Here is a 20416-nt window from a genome sequence, read left to right as displayed (position 1 = left end):
TGCGATCGCTGAGCAGCAAATGATATCACCTGTGATGCATTTCAGTTATCTTGCAAACCTGGCCTGTTAGCGGGCCCTGAGGACAGGGTTGATGACCACTGTGTTAGGGTGTTATCTTAGTAGCCAGTGTGTTGGGGTGCCATTGCAGTAAGGCACTCTGGTATGTGTGTTGTGATACATTGCAGAGAAATGCACATTACTATGTGTTTTTGTAATGTAACAATCTGAACGGACCTTCACAGAGTACCTGGGTGTACTTCGCTCTATTGATGTGGAAAATCTAAATGGGCACTAAGCCTTTTCCGTAGTGCTCTTCAATCCACTCTGGTCCAGTTGGTCATAGAATCCTGTAGCTGTAAAGGAGCGAATGGCAATGGCTGTGAATTCTCGCAACAAAGATGTCACCCATTAGCTCCCATGGCCCAGCCGTTGTCGGCACTCGCTCTTCTCCCCTGCAGCAGCCACTCCACAATATTGGAGAAATTACAGAGCTGCAATGCTCAAATAATGGTGAAACCCCCTACATACAATAATAATAACAGAGATGCAAATCAACCAATGTATTGGAACATAATGATGGTGTCACCCTCTCTGCAAACGGTAAGAAATATTGCAGAGCTGCAATAAGCAAATAGTAGTTAAAACCCTATATATATATATATATATATATATATATATATATATATATATATATATATATATATATATTTATATATCTATATATCATAATAAAATGTAAAATTGATGTACATATTTTAAATTTTATTATGCACAGGTTTGACAAAGGGGGCGTGGCTCTGCATATCGGCTCCACCCGTTCCCAACATCAGAGCTCCGATTTGACAGCTCCACTCGTTTTTTTTGGTCATATACACACCCGGCTTGCCCACCATACCCTGCTATGCTGGATAGATATTCACATTTCTGCAAGTCCTGCTAGGACTAGGCTGTCAGCAATGGGTAGAGGCACTGCCCCTGAATCCAGGGACAGATTTTTTCCAGGGACAATGTACTAAATCCGGGGACTGTCCCCGGTAACCGGGGATGACTGGTCACCCTACTGTAGTGCAAATCTGCAAAAAGCACTATAAAAATGCAAAGGTGTGAATCGGGCCTTAAAGGGGTTGTAAAAAACGAGCGATGCAAACCAGGAAGTGAATGAGAGAACAGAAACTAGAATGCCGGAGGTGATATAGATGAAGGAATTTAATAGGTGTTTACTAGTTTTTTTAACAGAATCATTACACTATTCTGTCTGTCTACCTTGCAGACATTAATTTTAGGCAAATTTTTTTTTCCTTTAACTGACATCTAGAAAGACCAAAGATCACTCCCTTAGGGCCCTTTCACATGGGGCGGATCAGTAATGATCCGCTTCCATGTGTCCGTCAAGCTCAGCGGGGATCCTCCGTAAAATCCCCGCTGAGCCGGCGGCTGACAGGGCGGTCCCCGCACACTGTGCAGGGACCTCCCTGTCTTTCCTCCGCTCTCCCCTATGGGGGGATTGGATGAACACGGACCGTATGTCCGTGTTCATCCGATCCGCCAGACGGAAGAAAAATGGGATTTTCTTCCGTCCGAAAAATCGGATCTTTGCAGAGGCGGATGATTACGGGTGTCAGCGGATGGTCATCACATAGGGACCAATGTATGTCCCGTTTTCATTCGCAACGGAATTGTCATCCACATGTGAAAAGGGCCTTAATCTGCTATTAATGAGCCAGACCATTTACAATGTAACAAAATAACGTTGCTACATCATACATCTTCTACAGTGCAGATAGTGCCGATACATAAAGGAGCAGCAAGGTCAGCTACTGTGATAGTAATAACAAAGCCAAGATTTGCTGGTAAATGTGGTTATAGGCCTGCAGGGGGCAGAAAAGGTAACACATACACCCAAATACGGTTTTGTTGGATGCCCCCAAAGTCATGGACTGGTCCAGCCTTCACTCTATAGTAAATTGCAACATGCGTTGGCGAATGCGCAATGACATGGAGAGATGATGTGCATAACGTTGCATTATTAAATGCATTGTGGTATCGTTTTTTATTACAACGCACTGTTTTTTAAATTAAATGTCGCCCCCTCATTTGTTTCAATGTAGTGCAGTGCATGTTGCCCTAACCTAGCTTGCTGCAACTTTTTTTTTTCTGGGTCAGTGACTGAGAATGTTTTGCTGCCAGGCGACTTAGAAATGGTAACCTATCCTTCCCTCAGTACGGGTTTCCCTCCAAAAAGTCCATACATTGTTTAGGGTCATCCTAACTTGGTAACCAGTATGCAAACTATGCATACGTTTTCTGTTTTGTTGTGAGAATTGGAGTGCAAGATGAATTTATCCACAGACGTATGTTAGGGATAAAAGGAATGCTGTTTATTTTCTATTACCCAGAAATCAAAGCAATGTAGAACACATCAAAGTCTGATATATAAAATTCCCTCATCGCCCATCACAGCTGGGTACTTCCTAATTAGAATGGTATTAACGTGATCAAATGAAGTGATAGCGCCATGCTCTGGGATTAATCACATCTTCATGTTCTTTTCTCCATTGATCTAAAGCATATTAAAGTAATATAGGTTGGCTTTCTAAAGTTCAATATGCTCCTGAATATCAATGAAGCTCCCAAAAGACAAACGCACACATGTATTTTTATTGCATCACTGCATATAATTCAATGCAAGCTGTACTGCAAATTCACAGAATCAACCGGTAATACACCTTCTAAAAAAGTCTCCCCTAGGGGTTTGTTTACATCACAATCCCCGTTTAGTGTGCAGTTTCACATGTGCATTTAGCAAGTTTACGTGAGTGCAGGTGTGGGAATGTGTATAAATCGCACGCATTCCCGCGGCCACACACAACGCAGTGTTTAAGTGCCCATTCACACCTAGGCGTATATACGCCTGAAGCGCGACGCCGCAGCAGCCCCTGATACGCTGGAGGGGTGAGTTTACATTGTCGGCTATGGAGATGGTTCACATCTCCACGCCGAACGCCGAAACGCCTGAAGCCCAAAACAAGTCCCGGACCTTTTTTTCAGGCGGCTTTCGGCGTTCGGCCATAGCCGACAATGTTGATCACCCCTCCTGTGTATGATACCGCGGCGTATTTTACCGCTTTTTGTCGCGGCAAATCGCGGGACAAAACGCCGCAGTTTGTCACGGCAATTCGCAGTAAAATACGCCGCGTTGTAGTGTGAATGCAGCCTAAGGCCCCGTACACACGAGAGGATCGATCCGCTGAAATTGATCCGCGGTGTGTACGATCCAGCGGATATTTTTCCGCGGATATATTTCGGGCCGACCGATTTCCAGCGGATAAAAATTTCTTAGCATGCTAAGAAATCTATCCGCTGGAATCGGCTCCAGCAGATCGATCCGGTGGTCTGTACAGACTCACCGGATCGATCCGTCCGAACCCATCCCTCGCATGCGTCGTAATGATTCGACGCATGCGTGGAATTCCTTATATGACAGCGTCGCGCACGTCATCATCGCGGCAAAGGCGCGACACGTCATCGCAATGGTATGTACACTCCATCGGATCAAAATCCTCAGAGGATTTATCCGCGAAAACGGTCCGGAGGACCGTATCCGCGGATAAATCCTCTCGTGTGTACCCGGCATTAGGCTCACATGGGGCGGATCAGTTTATCTCAGCAGGGGATCTGTCCGCTGATCCCCTGATGAGCTGAGCTGAGTGACAGATCCACGGACACAGCCCGCTCTGCTCTATGGGCAGTCAGATGTAAATGGACAGGCTGTCCGTTTATACCCCAGGTCCACACACACCCCTCCACTGTCCCCCTGCACTCGGCCCTCCACGGCCTCCCGACCAACCCGATCTGCCTCCTGTCCTGATTGGCCAGGAGGAGAAGCCAGACGACAATAGCGAATATTGATTCGCTAGTGTCACAAGTGGGTGGGTTCGGGGCACAGTGCTCTGCGCCACAAGCCCAACCTTTTTCAAGCCAATTAGAGTCTCAGGCTCTAATCATGTGGCTTGAAAAAAAACAACAACTCAGAAACCTATAAGTCTGGTGCCCCACATGCATCCCTGCATGCAAACTAGGGGGGCTGGGCCCCTGTGCCCCTTTATGGACTGGCCGCTCTTGATCTGATCCCATCCAGCCAGACAGAAAGGAACGGATCCCTTTTCATTTGTTTTTGATTGGAGGTAGCCAGGTGTAAATACACATCCGACCAGGGCCTGGGACAAGGGGTGGGCAGGGGGGAGGCTGCCCTGGGCACTGTGGTATCATGTGAGGAGGGAGGGGCGCCACAAAGAGATTGGGGAGGAGGGGATTTTTGTTTGGAAGGGGGAATTCAGGGGACCACAAAAGGTAAGCAATGTTCTAGGAGGGGAGATTTGGAGGGAATTTGTGCTGGGAGAATGGATTTGAAGTGGGTGGAGAAGATGCGTACAAGTAGTTGCCCGCAATCACAGCAGGACCATGGATCTGCGTGCGTAAACACACAGATCCACGTCCTGTCAGAGGTGAAGAGACCGATGTGTGTGTTCCCAGTACAGAGGAACACAGATCGGTCTCCTCCCCTTGTGAGTCCCCTCCCCCTACAGTTAGAAACACTCACTAGGGAACATATTTAACCTCTCCTAGTGTTAACCCCTTCCCTGCCAGTCACATTTATACAGTAATCGGTGCAGTTTTATAGCACTAATCGTTGTATAAATGTCCCATAAATGTGTCAAAAGTGTCCGATGTGTCCGTCGCAATGTCACGGTCACAATAAAAATCGCAGATCGCCGCCATTACTAGTAAATATATCCCCTATTTTGTAGACACTATAACTTTTGCGCAAACCAATCAATATACTCTTATTGTGATTTTTTTTTTTTTTTTTTTTACCAAAAATATGTAGAAGAATACGACGTATTGGCCTAAACTGTGGAAAATGTTTGTTTTTTTATAATTTTTTGGGGGATAGTTATTATAGCAAAAAGTAAAAAAATATTGCATTTCTTTCAAAATTGTCGCTCTATTTTTGTTTTATAGCGGAAAAAAAAAAAAACGCAGAGGTGATCAAATACCACCAAAAGAAAGCTCTATTTGTGGGGAAAAAAGGACGTCAATTTTGTTTGGGAGCCACGTCGCAAAACCGCGCAATTGTCAGTTAAAGCGACGAAGTGCCGAATCGCAAAAAGTGCTCTGGTAAGGAAGGGGGTAAATTCTTCCGGGGCTGAAGTGGTTAATGAATAAAAAAAAACCTAACCAGTAAAGTTAGCCCAAATTTGTTTTGTATAATGTGAAAGAATTGTGATCTTTATTCTAAGCAAAAACAATCGTGATTCTCATTTTGGCCAGAATTGTGCAGATCTACCTGCAAGGGAATATTTCCTTTTCTCCAGTGAGAATCTCATTTGACTTCCATCGTCCAATCATGTGCAAGCAACAATAATGTGTTTTTTATTTTTTTTTGCTTTTTCTTCTTTGCACAAGATTTTCCTAAGCTAAGGGAACATTGCCTTCCCAGTGTCACTGGACAGTGGAGGGGCAATTGGTCATGCAATCAAACCCCCAGCAACAAAGAAAAACAAAATCACAAATGTTCTCTGGCTAATAAATGTTGAAAAGGACCACACTGTAATGTCTCAGCCAGAATTCGAATGCTGGCCATACACTATCCGAAAAATCGCCAGAATCCATTTTCAAAAAACAAACATTCGGCCTTGAGCGCAAACAATTGCGCCATCATGTATTGACCGATAAATCACTCAGTGGACATAAATGAATGCATTTTTTGTTAGTTTTTTTACATATACCTAGGGCAGACAGTTCGGACAGGAAACACATTAACCTTTCAACTTATCGTTCGTTCGGCAGAAAATTTCCAAACTTGTCCTTTTGGCTCAAAAATGTCTCAAAGATTATCGATTTTGTGCCCACTAACTGGCCAAAAAACTAACACATAGGTAGATTCAGGTATGGGCGCGCAATTTTAAGACGGCGTAGCCTAGCGTGTTTACGCTACGCCGCCTTAAGTAAGAGAGGCAAGTACTGTATTCTCAAAGTACTTGCCTCCTTACTTAGGGCGGCGTAAGGGCGCCTAATTCAAATGGGTTGGGGGGGCGTGTTTAATGGCAATGAGGCTTGACCTCACGTTTTTGACGTTTTTTAAACACTGCGCATGCGCCGGGCGACTACATTTCCCAGTGTGCATTGCGGTTACGTACGCCGCACGGGCCTATTGATTTCGACGTGTACGTAAACAACGTAAATCCCGATTCGCGGACGACTTACGCAAACAACGTTAAAAATTCAAACCTCGCGGCGGGAACGGCGGCCATACTTTAACATTGTTATTCCACCTAATAGGTGGAATAACTTTAGGCCTCCTAAGGCCTTACGGAAACGGCGTAAATCGACTGCGGCGGCCGGGCGTACGTTCGTGAATCGGCGTACAAACTCATTTACATAATCTACGCCGACCGCAATGGAAGCGCCACCTAGCAGCCATCCGAAAAATTGCAATCTAAGATAGGACGGCGCAAGCCGTCCTATCTTAGATATGTTTAAGCGTATCTCTGTTTGAGCATACGCTTAAACATAAGTCGGCGTAGATTCTGAGTTAGGCCGGCTTATCTACTGATAAGTCGGCCTAACTCTTACTGAATCTACCTAAAACTGTCTAAATGACCGAATTTCGGTAGATTTTTCATACAGTGTATGGCCAGCATTACTTTCAAATGTTTAAAATAAATGACGCGCTTAGTTTAAGTTTTAGCGTTGTAATGGGGAGGGGACCTTTTTATTGACATCCCCAAAGTGGAAAGGTTTTATCTACATTTATGTCTCAGTGACCATTTTGTCACCAGAACAGGAAAAACGTGAAAATCTCACCAGAGACATAGCAACTCAGGGCCAGATTCAGGTATATCTGCGTCGGCGTAACGTATTACATTTTCCGCGGAAAACTTGCGGCGGTGTAACGTAAATGTAATACGTTACACCGCCGCAAGTTTTCCGCGCAAGTGCTTGATTCACAAAGCACTTGCCTGTAAACTTGCGGCGGCGTAGCGTAAAGCCGTCCGGCGCAAGCCCGCCTAATTCAAATGGGGCGTGTATCATTTAAATTAGGCGCGTTCCCGCGCCGAACGTACTGCGCATGCTCCGTTTTAAATTTTCCCGCCTTGCTTTGCGCGAAATGACGTCGCACCGACGTAATTTTTTGAACGGCGACGTGCGTTTTTTGAACGATGAGCGCGTGTAGCTTCGTGGATCGCCGTAAACAGCTAATTAGCATACCCAACGCGGAAAACTACGCAAACTCCACCCAGCGGGCGCCGAAGTATTGCATCCTAAGATCCGAAGGCGTACAAAGCCGTACGTCTGTCGGATCTTAGCCAAATGCCGTCGTATCTTTGTTTGAGAATTCAAAATAAAGATACGACGTGGCAAATTTGAAAGTACGCCGGCGTATCAGTAGATACGCCGGCGTACTCTCACTGTGAATCTGCCCCAAAACTTTTTAGAACCTCTATGAACTTTGAAAAGTATTTAGGCCGGGTTCACATAAATCCAGCTGCGGTTCCCAGCATGGGGTCCGGTGCGTTCCTATTCACCGGTTTAGGTGCGAATGAGGTCCAAATTTTTGCCTGAATTTACACCTGAACTGGACCCAAACACGGCCGCCCCGGAACTGTGTAACCAACTCCATTGCGAGCCAGTCACACTCGCATGTCATGTAAATTGCATACTGGTAAACCTGCATCCAATTCACACATATGGGAACCCACCATTAAGGAAATGCCAAGAACAAATTTGTATATAAATGAATCAGCCTATATATCTTCTATATCTACAAGTCATTTTAAAATGTAGAAATTTCACTGAAGGTAATCTCTTCTATGTATTGTGTTCACCATATGCTGAGTTTTTGTTTGTGACAAATGTATGTTATGCTGGTTACAGATTAGGGTGAGCAGATATCCCCAGTCTGAGGAACAGTCCCTGATTTTAGGGAGCTCCCCCCGAAAAAAAAAATTTTTTACCCCCGGTTAAAAAAATGTGTAACTGATTTCTGTCCAACTTTAATAACAATGGTGGGCTTAGTTTCTCAAAAAATAGGTGCAGGAACTCAACCACGACCCCATTCAAATTTCACAAACAGTTCAAGGGTCTTAAAGGGGCAATAAATACCAGGATTGCATTACATACAAAGTGCAGAGTTCAGGGGGTTACACACAGAGTGCAGAGCTGTCACTTGTAAACACAGAAACCAGACTTCTATGTTTACAAGTGATTGTGGTGAGCAGGCACCAAAGGGTCTGAGCCAGAGGTGGTGGAACTGAGTTCCCCCAAGTTCCCCCTGAAAAAAAGCCCTGCAGGTAAGTAACCCTGTTCTCACTGACCAGTAAAGAAAGGGGGCACACTAAGCATCAAGGGAGTTCACTGACCAGCAATGGGGCACATTCACCACAATAACCAACAATGTTAATTGGGGAGAAAATAGCCACCGATCACGAACAGTTATGGGGCACTCACCACTGATCAGCAACATTTAGCGGCACTTATCAACCACCATAGATAGGAAGGCACTGACTCCTGACCACTAAAATCTACAAACTGTTCTGTACATGACAAAGTCCTGACCCCTGCACTTTGATTGCTGCACTATACAATATAGGTTTTATTGTATGCTACATCGTCCTTAAAGCCCTGTACACACGATCAGTCCATCCGAAGAGAACGGTCCGAAGGTTAACCGATGAAGCTGACTGATGGTCTGATGTGCCTACACACCATCAGTTAAAAAAAACGATCGAGTCTAACACGGTGACGTAAAACACAACGACGTGCAGAGAAAAATGAAGTTTAATGCTTCCAAGCATGCGTCGACTTGATTCTGAGCATGCGCGGGTTTTTAACCGATGCTTTTGCGTACTAACCATCGGTTTTGACCTATCGGTTGCGTCCATTGATTGAATTTTAAAGCAAGTTCTACATTTTTGGACCGAAGGATAACTGACCGATGGGGCCCATACACGATTGGTTTGGACCGATGAAACGGTCCTTCAGTCCGTTTTCATCGGTTTAGACTGATCGTGTGTACGCGGCCTACATTGTTAATGCTATGTTGTAGACTACATAGTCCTGAATGCTGCTTTGTTTACATTATGTTTTGGGTTACATAGTCCTGAATGTTATACACTATAGAAGCCTGAACTTTATATACCACAGAGGCCTGACCCCTGAACTCTATACACTACAGAGGCCTGACCCCTGAACTCTATACACTATAGAGGCCTGACCCCTGAACTCTATACACTATAGAGGCCTGACCCCTGAACACTATACACTACAGAGGCCTGACCCCTGAACTCTATACACTATAGAGGCCTGACCCCTGAACTCTATACACTATAGAGGCCTGACCCCTGAACTCTATACACTATAGAGGCCTGACCCCTGAACTCTATACACTATAGAGGCCTGACCCCTGAACTCTATACACTATAGAGGCCTGACCCCTGAACTCTATACACTATAGAGGCCTGACCCCTGAACTCTATACACTACAGAGGCCTGACCCCTGAACTCTATACACTACAGAGGCCTGACCCCTGAACTCTATACACTACAGAGGCCTGACCCCTGAACTCTATACACTACAGAGGCCTGACCCCTGAACTCTATACACTATAGAGGCCTGACCCCTGAACTCTATACACTATAGAGGCCTGACCCCTGAACTCTATACACTATAGAGGCCTGACCCCTGAACTCTATACACTACAGAGGCCTGACCCCTGAACTCTATACATCATAGGTGTCAAACACAAGGCCCGCGGGCCAAATCCAGCCCTCCAGGCCATTTCATGTGGCCCTCGCACCTCACCTGCAGCTGCAGGAGAGCTACAGCCCTCCTCTGTCCTACTCCAGACCCTTACTTTCTGCTTTCAAGCAATGCATCCAGATTTTACCCAGCAGTAGCATAAGGAAAGGGGGGTGTACTGTGATGTAAGAGAGAGTGGGGGGACTCAACTTCTGATGGTGGGGTGGCTCTTGACATCTAATGTAAAGGGCAGGGGATGCTCTGGACATCTAATCTTACAGATACAACCGGTCCTTTTGAGGGCAATCATAATGCTGATGTGGCCCACGATGAAATTGAGTTTGACACCCCTGCTATACACTATAGATGCCTGACCCCCAAATTCTATACACTATAAAGGCCTGACCCCTGAACTCTATACACTATAGAGGCCTGACCCCTGAACTCTATACACTATAGAGGCCTGACCCCTGAACACTATACATTATAGAGGCCTGACCCCTGAACACTATACATTATAGAGGCCTGACCCCTGAACACTATACACTATAGAGGCCTGACCCCTGAACTCTATACACTATAGAGGCCTGACCCCTGAACTTTATATACCACAGAGGCCTGACCCCTGAACACTATACACTATAGAGGCCCGACCCCTGAAATCTATACACTATAGAGGCCTGACCCCTGAACTCTATACACTATAGAGGCCTGACCCCTGAACTCTATACACTATAGAGGCCTGACCCCTGAACTCTATACACTATAGAGGCCTGACCCCTGAACTTTATACACTATAGAGGCCTGACCCCTGAACTCTATACACTATAGAGGCCTGACCCCTGAACTCTATACACTATAGAGGCCTGACCCCTGAACTCTATACACTATAGAGGCCTGACCCCTGAACTCTATACACTATAGAGGCCTGACCCCTGAACTCTATACACTATAGAGGCCTGACCCCTGAACTCTATACACTATAGAGGCCTGACCCCTGAACTCTATACACTATAGAGGCCTGACCCCTGAACTCTATACACTATAGAGGCCTGACCCCTAAACTCTATACACTATAGAGGCCTGACCCCTGAACTCTATACACTACAGGGGCCTGACCCCTGAACTCTATACATCATAGGTGTCAAACACAAGGCCCGCGGGCCAAATCCAGGCCATTTCATGTGGCCCTCGCACCTCACCTGCAGCTGCAGGAGAGCTACAGCCCTCCTCTGTCCTACTCCAGACCCTTACTTTCTGCTTTCAAGCAATGCATCCAGATTTTACCCAGCAGTAGCATAAGGAAAGGGGGGTGTACTGTGATGTAAGAGAGAGTGGGGGGACTCAACTTCTGATGGTGGGGTGGCTCTTGACATCTAATGTAAAGGGCAGGGGATGCTCTGGACATCTAATCTTACAGATACAACCGGTCCTTTTGAGGGCAATCATAATGCTGATGTGGCCCACGATGAAATTGAGTTTGACACCCCTGCTATACACTATAGATGCCTGACCCCCGAATTCTATACACTATAAAGCAGGCCCGGATCCAGGAGCGCAGTGACTCAGAGTAGGGCCCCCATGACTGGGTTATCAGTGAAAATTAACCATTGGCTGTGAGGGGTTGAGGGGGAGGAGAGAGGAGGTCATAAAAGGGGCTGTTCCCGCCCCTGGGAAAGCACAGTGAGCTGAAAAGTTCAGAGCAACAGGTATGTTTGACCTTGCTGCTATTTGGGCCCAGCTGCAGGCTGAAGCAGCTGCCCATGGACCTGACTGGCTGCGGGATCAACTGCGGCCCATACTGGGGGTTGCTCCCGCACCAGCGAACGAGGGGGGACGTGCGTCGGCACGAGCTCGCAGGTCTAGGCCTCCGGAGCGCTTTTCTCCGGATTCGTCCCCAAGAGCCCAGCGTCACTTTGGGAATCCCGATCCTCGGGCCCCTCCGGGCCCCCCCGCGAAGCGTGCGGCCAAGAATTCTGGGGGGGGGGTCCGGGAGGAATCCCCAGTGCGGACGGGGTTCTGCGGGCAGCCGCTCCGCCAGTCCTGGGGCGGCCGCGGCACCCGCGCGGCGAGTGGAGTCTGAAGTTGCGGGCCCCGCCCCTCGCGTTGTTACGCGGGGGTCGGCGCCTCTGCGGGGGAGACCTAGGAGCACGACCGCCAGGCCAGACACCTCCGCAGCCGGCGGCCTGTCTCCAGATGTGGCGGTGGCGGCAGTGAACTGCGTGGTAGCGGTCGACGGGGCTGGGGTCCCACTCCCTGGCCCACGGAAGGCGATGGCGAAAACGGCGAACGGGTCTGGCGGGCGGTCGGACGCCAGGCCTGCGGCCGCCAGGGATCCTTCCCCTGGTGAGTTGTCGGAAGTGTCGGATGAGCCTGCTACGCTCCGGTCCGAAGGGGAGCTTTCGGAGTCTGATGAGGAACCACCCCCCCGGCGGGGGGCAGCTGCGGTGGAGGTGATCGGGTCGGCTAGTGGTTCTAACCCTAGGCAGCCGGGTAAGTCAAATTCACCTTATTCTCCTGCTGTGCATTTGAATGTGGGGGGGCAGAGTGGCAGTGGGGGGGTAGGGGTGCCCGGTGTATTTCTGTCGGCGGGGGGCGGGTCCCCGCCCCCTGGCAATGTGTCAGGCGGAGGGGGCGGCGGGTTTGGCGGGGGGATTTGCGGGTTTCTTGGCGTGCATGAAAGAACTGGTGGGCAGGTTTGAGAGCGCGGGGGGGCGGCGCCAGGTCCGGCGGCGGCATGGGCGGCTTCCGCGGGGGGTGGGCCGAGTGTGGTGGTGGCTACGGCGGCGCCGGCGGCTCCGCTGGTGGTGGCAAGCTTGCCCCCGCCGGTGGTAGCCCCCGCGGCCCCGGCCGCTACAGCAACCTCAACGGCTCCACAGGCTGGGGACTCGGTGACTCCCCCGGTGGTGCCGCCTGTGGTGGCTCAGGCCAGTGTGGTGGCTCCAACGACGGCAGGGGATGGAAAAGGGGCCGGGGACACTGCTGCCAGGCAGGAAATTATCCGCTTGGCAGATGCGGCGAAATGTGAGATATATCTTTGCTATGAAGCATCTCTAGGGACTCATCTCAAGTCTGAAGTCAGGGAAAAGATCTGGAAGGGTGAGTATGTGGAGATTTTTTCTTTGCTCCCGTTAGAAAAATTTAATTTGGATAGGGGGAAACCGGACGAATCCAAGAAAGAGGAAGAGGAGAGGCGCAGGTACCGGCTGATCCCGCGTACGTTCGCCAATTGGTTACAGGCATTTAGCATACTGGCATGTGTAGTGGGGGAAAAGAAGCCGGAATGTTGTTCAGGTCTGTTTATTTACCAGAATGCCATTGGGGAGGCTCACAGGGTGTATGGGGGCTCCGCGTGGCTTAGGTACGACGAACAGTTTAGGCAGAGGATGGCGGTCCGGCCTGACCTGCGTTGGAATCAAAAAGACATGAACTTGTGGTTATGCTTGATGACAGCGGCCAGGGCTCCAGGGCAGTTATTTCCAGGGGGGGCCGGGGGTTCCAGTTCCCAGGGGCAACCGGCCGGCAGAGCAAAAGGGGTGTGTTGGCAATTTAATGCGGGCTCTTGCAAGTTCGGGGGTGCCTGTCGGTACAAACACGAGTGCTCGGGCTGCGGTGGCTCCCACCCGCAGTCCAAGTGTTTTAAGCAGAGCAGGGGCCGTACCGGGGAGTTTGCTCACAAGAGGGACGACGCCGGTGAAGGTGGAAAAGATGCGGCCGTTTCTCGGCAGATATCCGGATAGAAGGGCGGCGGCTATGTTGGAGAGGGTTTTTTTCAGTGGGGTTTTTGATTCCGTGTGAGCTGGGGGTTGTTCCCCCGGTGCCACGAAATTTACGGTCTGCGTTACTTCATCCGGACGTGGTTTCGGAGAAACTGAGAAAGGAGGTGGCTCTGGGGCGCATGGCAGGTCCTTTTGGGGAAGCACCTTTGGCGGACTTGGTGGTCTCTCCGCTGGGGGTGGTGCCCAAAAAAAGAACCTAACAAGTTCAGGCTAATACACCATCTGTCGTTTCCGAAGGGTGGGTCGGTCAATGATGCCATTGATCCGGAGGCTTGTTCGGTCAGTTACACATCGTTTGATGCGGCGGTGCACTGGGTTAGGCGATATGGGCAAGGGGCGTTAATGGCAAAGACGGATGTGGAGGCGGCATTTCGGCTGCTGCCGGTTCACCCGGACAGCTTTAGGCTGTTGGGATGCCACTGGGAAGGACAGTTCTACGTTGACCGGTGCCTTCCCATGGGGTGTTCTATCTCCTGTGCGTTCTTTGAAACGTTTAGCTCTTTTTTGGAATGGGTGGTGCGGGACGTGTCGGGAGTGAATTCGGTTATCCATTATCTGGATGACTTTCTGTGCGTAGGGCCGGCTTCTTCCAGGGTGGCGTCAGTGCTCCTGGCCACCCTGGAACACGTGGCGGAGAGTTTTGGGGTTCCGCTGGCCCCTGAGAAGACAGAGTGTCAGGGATCGGATGGGAGACTGAATTGATGAGGTCGGCCTCTCTTATATCTCCTGTCCTGGCTCCGCTGAAGGTGAAACAGAGGAAGCCGAAGGACAGGAGGGACACGAGTGCCTGGAGCCGGGGGTCCCGGGAGAACAGCTTGGCAGGGTTCAGCGGCCTGGAGTAGTCCGTGATGAGTTGCGCATGAACAGGTGAAAGCCAGGCAGGTAACCGAGGGTTAACAGTGACCAGGGGCATAGACAGGAGCAAGGTCTCAGGGATAGCCAGGTTCGTCAGCAAGCGGGCAGTGAGGTACCGAATCGTAGACAGAGCCAGAGTCAGGAACGGAGCCGGGTCAGAATACTGGGAAAACATACAGGATCAAGCAGGATTACAGAAACAAGCTGAAGATCAGTCAGCAAGGGCACAAGATCCCAGACACCCTTTAAATAGGCTGTCTGGCGCCAAACTGAATTAGGCTCGTACGTGTGCGCGCGTGCCCGTATCTGTGCGCATGCGTGCCCGCAATTGCGAGCTCTGGCGCGCATGCGCGCATCTGTGAGCCATTCTATGGCAAAGACTATGCGCTTGCGCACGTCTATGTGCAAAGCGTCTTACGGGAATTCCCTGACACAGAGGGGTCGCGCACGGTCATGACTTTTCTAGGGATCACTTTGGATTCCGAAGTCATGGAATGCAGGTTGCCAGAAGATAAGGTAGTGGCGCTTAAGGCTGAAGTAAAGGGCATGGTAGGGGTGCGCAAAGTTCGACTTAAGGAGCTCCAGTCATTGCTGGGGAAGCTGAACTTTGCGTGCCGCATTTTGCCAATGGGGCGGGTTTTTTGTCGGCGGCTGTCGGCTAGCACAGCGGGGGTGGTGGCTCCTACACATTTTGTTAGCTTACAAAAAATACACAGAGAGGACCTACGGGTATGGCATTCATTTTTGGAGGAGTTTAACGGGAGGGCTTTATGGATGACGGGCCCTGTCAGCAATTTTGACTTGGAGTTATACACGGATGCTGCGGGGTCCACAGGCTTCGGAGCTTTTTTCCGGGGCAGGTGGAGCGCGGGCCCGTGGCCGGTCAGCTGGGTGGAAGCAGGGTTTACAAGGAACCTGGTCCTGCTGGAATTGTTTCCAGTGGTTCTGGCGGTGGAACTGTGGGGGGCAGAGTTTAGGGATAAAAAGGTGAGATTTCACTGTGACAACCTGGGAGTGGTGCAGGCGATTAACCGGGTGTCGGCATCCTCGCCACCGGTGGTGCGATTGCTGCAACACCTGGTGCTGAGATGTCTGCAAAGGAATGTATTTATTCATGCAGTTCATATACCGGGAGTGGAGAACGTCATTGCTGACGCCTTATCTCGTTTTCAGTGGGACAGGTTCCGAGAGTTGGTGCCGGGATCGGAACAACACGGAGTGCCTTGTCCAGAGGAGCTGTGGAGGATTGCGTTGGCGTGATCTCTGGTTGGCTCAGAAAGTCAGTGAGTGAAGCCACATGGGTGGCGTACAGTAAGGTATGGCAAGAGTGGGAGTCTTTGGCTACCTGGGCGGCGATTGATCCTTGTGGGCCGGACGTGCGAGGTTTGTTATTTTATTGGGTGGCTAGATGCATGGAGGATGGGGTGTCAGTATCGGTACTAAATCAGAAGATGGCGGGTTTGGCGTTCCTGTTCAAGTTGCGGGGTTGCCAAGATTTCACCAAGGATTTTTGGGTTAGGCAGGCGCTCAAGGGGTATAGGAAAGCTCGTATGACCCGGGATGTTAGGCGCCGGTTTCGTTCTCGGTGCTGCAAGGTTTGGTGGGGCAGTTGGCGGGTATTTGTTCCTCGGAGTACGAGTCAGCGTTATTTAAGGTGGCGTTCATATTGGCGTTCTTTGGGGCCTTCAGGATAGGGGAGTTGGTGAGCCCATCGAAGAAAAGGCCCGGCGGCCTGAGTTATCAAGAGGTAAGTTGTGGGCGAGACAGGGTGTCGCTTTGGCTGCGCAAGTCAAAAACGGATCAGATGGGAAAGGGACGAGAGGTTCTACTATTTGCCCTGCCGGGGTCTACGCTGTGCCCGGTGGGGGCGGTTCGGGCGTTTCTTGACATGCGCCCGGGGGCAGAGGGTTCCTTTTTGATACATGGTGATGGGTCCCCCCTTTCCAGGTACCAATTTGTTACCATTTTTAAAAAAGGGCTCCGTGCGGGGGGAGTGGATGAGAAAAGTTTTTCTTCTCACTCCTTCCGCATTGGTGCGGCAACTGAAGCACATAGATGCGGTTTGGGAGTAGAGGTGGTGAAGCAAATCGGCAGGTGGGAATCTAGGAGATTTAGGAGCTACGTCCGCCCTCATCTGTTGGATAGTTAATCCCTGATAGGGAGGAGGGGGGGGGGGACAAGTGCATGGTGTGTATCATGTTTGAAATTTGGGGGTCAGTGTGTTGGTGTGCTGTGAGTTACCCGGTTCTTTCTTGTATATCTTTCTTTCAGATGGTACCCCGGCCTTGGTGTGGATCCTGGGCCACTCATATGTAGTATGGGGAGCAAGGCGGGCTGATGTTAGGCCGGATGGTCGGCAACTGGGCTTCCCAAGGGAGGAAGCCTGTGTGCGCTGGCTGGGGGTCCCGGGGATGCTTTGGGGCAGAATGGTTCCTGAAGTGCATCGTTTTGCACGGCTGGACCGGCCTCCCGATGTACTATAGTTACATGTCGGAGGTAACGACCTGGGGGTCAGATCGATGCTTGATGTCACCAGGGATATTAAGTTTGATATCCTAAGGTTGAGGACGGAGTTTCCGGGTACGGTTATAGTTTGGTCTGACATTGTTGCTCGGACCGCCTGGAGGTTAGCAAGGTCAGTAAGCAGGATCAACCGGGCCCGAAGGAAGATCAACCGGGATGTGGGCAGGTTCATGGCTCGGAACGGGGGGCTGGTGGTGCGCCACATGGAGCTGGAGGAAGAAACATGGAGGTATTTACGAGGGGATGGGGTGCATCTCACGTCAGTTGGGATAGACATGTGGTTCTTGGGCTTGCAAGACGGGATTCAGAGGGCCATTAGGGTGTGGAGGGGCACCCAAGGATAAGGTTTTACCCTTGGGTGCTGTGGCGTGGTTTTGGTCTCTGCGGGTGAAGGAGGAGCCGGAAAATAAGGGAGTTAAGACCTGTCGGTGACAGGAAAAAGGATGGTGCCCAGATAACGGAGGTTACCTGGAGGGAACGGTATGGTGCTCTGCGGTCGGGAGGGTCTCTGAGCACGCATCGGCTTGAGGCCTGACAGAAGGGCACGAGAGACCGCAGTGCGATTGAGGAGTTAATTGTATATATATGTTTATATATATATACAGGGTTTGAGTTTGTGTATATATATGTTTATATATATTTATAGTGTTACAGTTACAGGCTTTCGCCTGCAGAGACCAACGTCAGTTAGTTATAGGACAGGTGTGTTGTTTACGTTAAAATTGTTAAATTATTATCTTTAATAAAAATAAGGCTGCTACGGCCTATTATTTTACCCAACAACTGGTGTGGTCTCCATTTAATGGGAAGAAGGTTGGTTTTGGGTAGTAGGGGTAATAATACGGTTTAATTGCACATCTGTTATACCATAGTCAAGCAGGCCCGGATCCAGGAGCGCAGTGACTCAGAGTAGGGCCCCCATGACTGGGTTATCAGTGAAAATTAACCATTGGCTGTGAGGGGTTGAGGGGGAGGAGAGAGGAGGTCATAAAAGGGGCTGTTCCCGCCCCTGGGCAAGCACAGTGAGCTGAAAAGTTCCCACCCACCCTCCCTTGTTTTTTTTTTTCATATCTTGTGGTCATGTAGGTCATGTTGTACGTCAGTGTTGTGTTGTGTATGTTGGTTTGTGTTTTGTTTCATCCATAGGTTCAGCGAGGTTGTCGTGGCAGCGTGGTTTTGGTCTCTGCGGGTGAAGGAGGAGCCGGAAAATAAGGGAGTTAAGACCTGTCGGTGACAGGAAAAAGGATGGTGCCCAGATAACGGAGGTTACCTGGAGGGAACGGTATGGTGCACTGCGGTCGGGAGGGTCTCTGAGCACGCATCGGCTTGAGGCCTGACAGAAGGGCACGAGAGACCGCAGTGCAATTGAGGAGTTAATTGTATATATATGTTTATATATATATACAGGGTTTGAGTTTGTGTATATATATGTTTATATATATTTATAGTGTTACAGTTACAGGCTTTCGCCTGCAGAGACCAACGTCAGTTAGTTATAGGACAGGTGTGTTGTTTACGTTAAAATTGTTAAATTATTATCTTTAATAAAAATAAGGCTGCTACGGCCTATTATTTTACCCAACAACTGGTGTGGTCTCCATTTAATGGGAAGAAGGTTGGTTTTGGGTAGTAGGGGTAATAATACGGTTTAATTGCACATCTGTTATACCATAGTCAAGGCCTGACCCCTGAACTCTATACACTAAAGAGGCCTGACCCCTGTACACTATACATTATAGAGGCCTGACCCCTGAACACTATAGAGGCCTGACCCCTGAACACTATACATTATAGAGGCCTGACCCCTGAACACTATACATTATAGAGGCCTGACCCCTGAACACTATACACTATAGAGGCCTGACCCCTGAACACTATAGAGGCCTGACCCCTGAACTCTATACACTATAGAGGCCTGGCCCCTGAACACTATACACTATAGAGGCCTGGCCCCTGAACACTATACACTATAGAGGCCTGACCCCTGAACTCTATACACTATAGAGGCCTGACCCCTGAACTCTATACACTATAGTTACATAGTTACATAGTTAGTCAGGTTGAAAAAAGACACAAGTCCATCCAGTTCAACCACAAAAAACAAAATAAAAAAACACAGTAAAATCCTATACACCCAACTTCATACCCACAGTTGATCCAGAGGAAGGCAAAAAACCCCAGCGGAGCATGATCCAATTTGCTACAGCAGGGGAAAAATTCCTTCCTGATCCCCCGAGAGGCAATCGGATTTACCCTGGATCAACTTTACCTACAAATCTTAGTACTCAGTTATATTCTGTACATTTAGGAAAGAATCCAGACCTTTCTTAAAGCAATCTACTGATCTGGCCAGAACCACCTCTGGAGGGAGTCTGTTCCACATTTTCACAGCTCTTACTGTGAAAAAACCTTTCCGTATTTGGAGGTGAAATCTCTTTTCCTCTAGACGTAAAGAGTGCCCCCTTGTCCTCAGTGATGACCGTAAAGTGAATAACTCAACACCAAGTTCACTGTATGGACCTCTTATATATTTGTACATGTTGATCATATCCCCCCTAATTCTCCTCTTCTCAAGAGTGAATAGATTTAGTTCTTCTAATCTTTCCTCATAGCTGAGCTCCTCCATGCCTCTTATCAGTTTGGTTGCTCTTCTCTGCACTTTCTCCAGTTCTCCTATATCCTTTTTGAGAACTGGTGCCCAAAACTGAACTGCATATTCCAGATGAGGTCTTACTAATGATTTGTACAGGGGCAAAATTATATCTCTGTCTCTGGAGTCCATACCTCTCTTAATACAAGAAAGGACTTTGCTCGCTTTGGAAACCGCAGCTTGGCATTGCATGCCATTATTGAGCTTATGATCAACTAAAACCCCCAGATCTTTCTCCACTACAGACCCCCCCAGTTGTACTCCCCCTAGTATGTATGATGCATAGAGGCCTGACCCCTGAACTCTATACACTATAGAGGCCTGACCCCTGAACACTATACACTATAGAAGCCTGACCCCTGAACTCTATACACTATAGAGGCCTGACCCCTGAACACTATACACTATAGAGGCCTGACCCCTGAACTCTATACACTATAGAGGCCTGACCCCTGAACACTATACACTATAGAAGCCTGACCCCTGAACTCTATACACTATAGAGGATTGACCCCTGAACACTATACACTATAGAGGCCTGACCCCTGAACTCTATACACTATAGAGGCCTGACCCCTGAACACTATACACTATAGAAGCCTGACCCCTGAACTCTATACACTATAGAGGCCTGACCCCTGAACACTATACACTATAGAGGCCTGACCCCTGAACTCTATACACTATAGAGGCCTGACCCCTGAACTTTATACACTATAGAGGCCTGACCCCTGAACTCTATACACTACAGAGGCCTGACCCCTGAACACTATAGAAGCCTGACCCCTGAACTCTATACACTATAGA

This window comes from Rana temporaria, chromosome 8 (genome assembly GCF_905171775.1).
Source record: "Rana temporaria chromosome 8, aRanTem1.1, whole genome shotgun sequence".
In the NCBI taxonomy this organism is placed as follows: Eukaryota; Metazoa; Chordata; class Amphibia; order Anura; family Ranidae; genus Rana; species Rana temporaria.
The sequence above is the reverse complement of the archived record's forward strand: the minus strand, read 5'-3'. Positions refer to the sequence as shown.